We start from the raw sequence: 7,300 nt of genomic DNA on the forward strand, positions 1-7,300 counted from the left end.
TGAGTAACCTTTCATTCCATTCTGATTTTCATTTTACAAGGTGAGAGATGACGGCAGGGAATACCTTACATAAACAAAGCATCATGATATTAAGTGCCAGGTCAGTATGACTAACTTTACTGTTCCTTCTGAGGGATCAGATATGGCTTCATGGAAGAGAGGAGGTGACACAGGTCTTAAAACAGAACATAGGCAAGAGGCCCCTGGGGAGGCAAAGGCCTGGGTGATGGTGCCTGACTCTCTGCAGGTGCTGGGACCAGCCACGGCAGACGAGCTCCCCCTTCCGGCAGCGGGTGGTCCGGCTCCTGACAGACTCCGAAAACCCAGTCTGCGACACGCAGGCGCAGTGGGCGGACCGGAAGAGGGGAGCAAAGTGGGGGCGGGGGGCGGAGGGACGCATGCGTGCAACACTGTGGAGGCGGTAGTTTGTTCGGCGTCAAGACTGGAGGCTGAGTGCTAAACTGTGTGGGGCGCGGATGGGATCCGGCTGTTAGTCGGTAGGCATAGGTAGGACCGCTGCCTTGCGGGGAGCCGGGGGCTGGAAGGCCGAGGACCGGCGTGCGCGCTCCGAGTGGAGTGGTCCCTGTGAAGTCGTGGCCGACTATTGTATGTGTCGCAGAGGCTGCGCACAAAATGGCGGCGGCGGGGGTGGGGATGGGCATAGCTGAGGACCCCCGGGTGGGCCGCGGCCGGGAATTCTTCACCCGCTGCCCCGCCCGCCACCGCGCCGCCGCGTTGTTCTGCACGGCTTCCTCGCGCCGCCACTCCGGCCCTGTCCAAGGAAGGAGTGGCGCCCTCTCGGAAGCCCGGCCGCCCCCTCCCCAGCGCCGCGGGCCCGCAGCTCGGCAGGCCTGACAGCTAGGACGGCCTGGGCCGCTCCGCGAGCTCTGAGGCTCGCTAGAGGCGCCGCATCCTGGCGGGAAGAGCGAGTTGACCGGGGCGGGGGCGTTGGATGTGCAGGGTGTTGCGGGCCGAGCTCGCCGGTTTGCGCAGAAGCCGAGAACGTCGCCTCTGGCATGTTGCAAATGGCGGTGACACTTCCACTTTTCTCGGAGAAGTGAACAACGAGATGTTAGGGATCTGTGTTGGTGTGATTCCTAGCTTGGGCCCGGGAGATGTGTGTGCCACCGACTCTTCATCCTTGAGGATGTGTGAAACAGCCTTTGTTGGAGGTAATTGGGAAGGAGGGATTCTCAGTATTACAAAATCTTTGAGCTAGACAATGCAGCCTCGAGCTATTTTTCCTAATCTTAAAAATTGTTCTCGGGTAATTTGGGGGTTCGCGAAGTGTTCTATGTGAAAAAGTTTTGAAGAACTTTTCACCAGGTTTCACCCGCTCATGCCGAATGAAATTCTTAACTAACCAGTTTTGGAATGGCGCACACAGAAAAATTCTTTTCCCTCGTCACTTTGTGTATAAAGGGTTAACGTATTTTTCAAGAATATTGTGTTTGCTGCTTTAGTTTGGAAATTTAAAATGATAGCCTGGAAATATTAGATTACAAGAAAAGGTGAATATAAGGAAGTTTACACAGAAAAATGAACTCATAGATTATTGGACTTATATTGCTTACTGCATTATAAAATTTGACTTATATTCCCATAGTCTTTAATGTGTACTTTTAAATATGTGGAATCCAACATATTAATATACTAAAATATGCTACACCATTCCGAACTGCCTGATCGGGAAGCCAAGTAAGGGTAAAGATAAAACAATTGGAAGAAATAAAGTATTCTCGCTTCATTCCTTTTTATTAGCTAGTTTTCAAAATGTATTCATGTCGCACACATGAATTACCTTGTATTTTAAGTCTTATGTAAATTTTTCTTTGCATTTTGTTTTGGAGGGCTTTTAATCATAAAGTCTAGTTTTTAAAAAAAAGCCTTCACAGTCCTCTCTTCTAAATGTCTTAAAGAGTTTTTAAAGGAGATTTCTGGAAATTGTACTTTTAGGTAGTAGAAGAAATTGACAGAGTGTTTAATAGGCTTTGGAGCCAGATCTGATTTGAATCTGTTTTCCTCTTAATTGGGTTATTTCAGTCTTTCCAAACTTTTGTCTCCTTATTTGTTAAATGATAATACTACTACTTTCTGCTTAGAATTTTTTTTCTTTTTATATGTGTGATTGCTGAGATAATGTATGCGATGCTCCTATCCTTCAGCACATAGAAGGTTCTTAATTTCGGTTGAACTTTTATTTCAAAATTTAAAGTGATAATGCAACATTTTCTGATAGAAAATTGGCCTGTGGATACTCCCTTTTAACTAAGTTAAATTACTAGAAGTTCATAGTTGAAAACCATCAAACTTTAAAATGTTTTGTTTCTATGAAATTTATACATACCTCTTGTATATATCAGAATGTATTTATTTATTGACAAAGTCTTGCTAGGTAACCCTGGCTAGCCACCATGTCACTGGTTAGGGTAGCTTCGAATTTGGAGTTACACTCTTGCCTCTGCCTCCCAAATACTGAATTACAGGCATGAGCCATCCATGGCTGCCTTTGTAATAATTAAACAATTGTGTTAGTTTTGTGTCCAAGTAATTGGCATGATGTATTGGATGCTTGGATATTGCGGAGTAGTTGCTAGAACCTGGGCTGTCATGCTGTACACTGTACATTGATTAAGGTTTTAATAAATCTTTCCAAATTCTTTGGTGGGGGATTTTAAATTTTTTATTTTATTTTTATTTTATGTGTATGAATGTTTTAGATGATTGCTAGCCACCATGTAGGTGCTGGGACTGAAACCAGATCCTCTGCAAGGTCAGCCAGTGCTCTTAACCACTGAACCATCTCTCCAGCTCTGCTTTGGGGTTTTTTTGGAGACAGGGTCTCAGTATGTAGCCATGGCTGGCCTGGAATGTGCTGTGTAGTCCAGGCTGGCCTCAAACTCACAGAGAGATCTGCTGCCTCTGCCTCCCCAGTGCTGGGGTTAAAGGCGTATGCCACCTTGCTTGGCCTGTCCAAATTTTTAATGAAATGCTCAAATTCTTAATGAAATGCTATACATACCAAGAAACAGTGTTTCCAGTATAGGTATCCAGTAACACAGTTTGGACTGTTTTACAAGGAAACAAGAGCTAGTGAATAGTGAACTGTGGTGGTTTAGAGATCTTACAAATGAAAAGTACCATGGCTAAAGTTAATAAGCTCTCATTTATATCCATCTTGTTTACTCATTTTATTCTAGCTATATTTTGTTTGAAATTTATAGTTGAAAATGAAAATAGGAGGAAAATATATTGAAAATAAGAGAATAATGCAAAGAATAATGAAGACAGGAGAGGTATAGAATTAAAACCCATGGCTACATGGGTTCATTAACGGTCAGGAATAACAAAAGTTTTTGATTGAAAAGTATTCAGGGAGTGTAGGAGAGTTAACTTTAAGGTAGATATATTTTTTTGGTGATTATCTTGTGGTATGTATATTTTAGATTATTTTTCAGCCTTTAAAGACCAAACTCTGCTTAATGTTCCAGTCCTGCATTAAGTCTGTATACTTTTATTTGCGTAATCTTCATTTTATTAAACTTTCAAGTAGTTTTTTATTGCTGCTGAGTGCAAGCTGCCTACTTTTTTATTTTTGAATCTTTTTTTTTTTTTTATGTGTGTGACTGTTTTGGCTACATGCATGTATGTATGTTTACTGCCTGTGCATCTGATACTAGTGGAAGCCGAAAGACGACATCGAGTCCCCTGGAACTGGAGTTATGGAAGGTCATGGACTGCTATGTGGGAGCTGGGAATCAACCACTTCCCTGAAAGAGCAGTAAGTGCTCTTAACCACTGAGCCATCTCCAGCCCTGTTGAATTTTATTTTTGTATTTTAAAACAAGATCCTTCTATGTAACCCAGGCTGGACTCAAACTCTAGGCCCTGCTGCCTTAGCTTCCCAAATGCTGCATTTATAAGTGCCTGCCATCACACCCAGATTAATTTTTTTTAACAATGGAAAAATTAAACATCACAAGTAAAGAGAATTATATAATGGTTCACCCATGTAGCTGTCACCCAACTTCATGTTTACAAGCTAATGGTTCATCTTGTCTTAGCTCTCCTTTTTACTTTTTGTCTGTCTGTCTGTGTCAGTCTGTGTGTTTTGATGTTCTGGTTGTTAGCCTTAACCTTAATGGCTGCTTCGGCTCTAGCCCAGTTTGTTTATTTTGAGACAGAGTCTCTTCTGTTGCCCCAGCTGGCCTGGGATGCCTATATAAGCTAGGTTGGCCTCTATCTCACTGAGATCTGCCTGCCTCTAGCTCCTGAGTGCTGGGATTAAGGGTGTACATCACTATGCCTGGCTTACCCTAATCAATTCATCAATATTTAGCTCAAAAATATCTCTTAAAACACTTAGGAAAAATATAATACATATCTAGAATAATCATTAGGAACAATAACCACTAATTAATTTTTTGTTGTTTGTTTTGTTTTGAGACAAGATCTCACTATGTAACCCTGACTAGCTTTGAACTCACATTGTAGACAAGGCCGGCCTTGAACTCACAGAGGCCTTAATCTGCCTCCCAAGTGCTGGGATTAAAGATGTGTACAACCATGCCAGACCTTGTTAGTAATTTCTTAATATCAGACCGCAGACAGTTTTTCAGATATTTTCAGTTATGTAATCTCATTTCCCACACATATGTATATATTAAATTTTTTTGGAGTCAGGATCCAAGTAAGATTTATAATTGGAGCAATTTGTTTATAACTGTAATTGCTTATATAGTTTGTAAATCCATTTATAAGTTCCCTTACTCTAGAAAGTTTGCAGGACTGGAGAGATGGCTCAGTGGTTAAGAGCACTGGCTGCTCTTGGAGAGGACCTGCGTTTGGGTCCCAGCACCTATGTTGCGGCCAGCAACCATCTGTAACACCAGCTCTAGGGGATCTGATGCCCTCTTCTGACCTCTGCCGACATTGCACAACACAGGTGCACTTACATGCAGGCAATACACATACACATAAAAATAATAAAATATTTTTATGAAAAACAAATCACTCATAAAAAAACTTTTTTCTTATAAATAATGCCTTGCTTCATCTACATCTGAACTCATGGATTTTGATGTAACTTTAAATATGCACAGTGGATAAAGGCACCTGCCAACAAGCCTGACAACCTAAGTTTGAGCCCCGGGACTCACTTGGTAGAAAGAATTTACTCCCTTGTTCACTGATCTCCATTCGAATGCCATGGCATGCATGTCTTTCCCATACACATAAAATAAGTAAAAGTGTATTTAATTAAAAAAATATGTACTTAAGGGGCTGGAGAGATGGTTCGGTGGTTAAGAGCACTTATTGCTCTTGCCGAGGACCCAGGTTCGATTCCCAGCACCTCTTGCACGGCACGGGTGCACTTACATGCAGGCAGTACACTCATACACATAAAATAAAAATAATAAATAAAAAAATGTACTCAAGAATGCTAGATACGTTTAGGAACTCTGAAAGAGGTGGAAGTATATAAAGTATATAACTACTATTTCTTTTTTTCTTTTTTTGTTTTGGTCTTTTGAGGCAGAGTCTCCCTGTATCCCCAGCTGGCCTAGAACTCACTATGTAGACCAGGCTGGCCTTGAACTCACAGAAATCAACCTGCCTCTGCCTCCCAAGTGCTAGGATTAAAGGCGTGCGCCATCACGCCCGGCCATAACTACTATTTCTAATGTGCTGTTTTCAGAAATTAACCTATATGTTAAAAGCTTGATAAAAGGAGTAAACACCTTTCTACTGAAGACCATTTGTTTATTTAGCTAACATTTTTTGAGCACCTGCTGCATGTCAGGACTAAGTTTAATTGCTCTTAGCAACACAGTTTTGAGTATTTTTTTTCCCACTTTGAAGTGAAACTGAGACTTGAGTTGTTAATCTGCTTGCTTAGGGCCACATTGATAGGTAAGCAGCAGAAACAGAAAACACTGAAGATAAGGTCAAAGTTCGTTTTCTTAGGGTCTGAGTTCTTAAACATTTTGCTATCCTACCTCTCTGAAGTTGAATTAGTAGTCTTAGTTTCGCTTATGGGAGTGAACCAATTTTGTATGAAGTCATTCACTGGCACCCCACCTAGCTAGGGTGGGTATGTTCAGATCAGTGGAAATTTCCCCAAAGATTAGGTTATTAGGGATTTCGTAATGGGCTGACTAATACTCAGTAGTTAGGATGCAGAAAATAAAGGGCCAAATAAGAATTTGGAGCTAATATGTGTTGTTATATTGCAAGTTTCCTGCCTCTTGTCATACTTGTTTCTAGTCTTTTTGACAAGGATACAGATAAGTTACATAGTCCACTGTTGGACATAAAATGTTAGATCATTATTTATGAATTTAAGCTCTGAGTATTGGAAATGAAGTCTTATCTCCCCCCCACCCCGCCCCTTTCACCACACACACTGTACATTTCTGTGGGCTATTTGACAATAAGTTTTGCACATGTACTCCTTTGTCTCTAAATACTATATCCTAGGGATAAGATGTTTTATAATACAAGCACCAATTTCAATAAATTTATCCTTGATAAAATTCTTTAATCTGTGTTCTGGTTTGTCATTTCCAGTAGTGTTCTTTATAGGATCGCCTCTTCCCTACCCCCGGTATAGGATTAGTCTAGGGCCAGATACGGTATTTAGTTATCATGTATCTTTACACTTGCTTAATATGGAACATTTCTCATTTTGTATTTGTCTGATATTTCTTACTGATTAAACAAGATTCACATTATCACCCCTTGTTAGAAAAATCACATGATGGTATATGTTCCCAGGTATCAGAACTGAGTCTGCATGGTATATATATATCAGCCTTTCATGGGTGATGATGTTTCATTATATGTTTTGGATAAAGTGTTTTGTAGAGAGCACATTTGTCCAACACATCACAGTTCCCTTGTGGGCATAACACTTGCTCACAATTCTCATTGTGACTTTCTTGCTCCTGCTGTCCCTCTATAGCTACAAGTGGGTACTTAACAATTGGAAAGAGGTTTCCCTTCTCTTCTGTTGATTGATTTATTGGTATAGACTGCAGTGTTTTGTAATTTATTGCTGTTTAATTCTTTCTTGCTTTTTCCCATTTCCTACTTGTTTTTCCATAGTAAGAACCCTGATTGCCAACATCATGAAAACATTTACTTATTTGTTCAATCCTGTATAATAAACTGCTGTGGAATTGCTTTTTCCATATTACCAAAAATAAACTGAAAGAGTAAAGTTTTTTTTTCTCTTCCTCTCAGCTTCACCAAAAGTCAGCATGTATAAACTGAATAATAGACTAATAAATTAATTGGG

At 40.8% G+C, this 7,300-nt stretch overlaps 1 protein-coding gene across 2 annotated transcripts in view; it reads left to right on the forward strand.

Moving 5' to 3' along the window:
• The first annotated feature begins 395 nt into the window (after positions 1 to 395).
• Znf638 (zinc finger protein 638) overlaps positions 396 to 7,300 on the forward strand; it is an 89,312-nt gene continuing 82,407 nt past the window's right edge. For both annotated transcript variants that reach the window (XM_029559443.1, XM_008824702.3), the window contains exon 1: positions 396 to 507. The gene's annotated coding sequence lies outside the window, so the exon portion shown is untranslated. The remainder of the gene's footprint in view (positions 508 to 7,300) is intronic.

Source organism: Nannospalax galili, unplaced genomic scaffold, assembly GCF_000622305.1.
Source record: "Nannospalax galili isolate Female #2095 unplaced genomic scaffold, S.galili_v1.0 scaffold389, whole genome shotgun sequence".
Lineage (NCBI taxonomy): Eukaryota > Metazoa > Chordata > Mammalia > Rodentia > Spalacidae > Nannospalax > Nannospalax galili.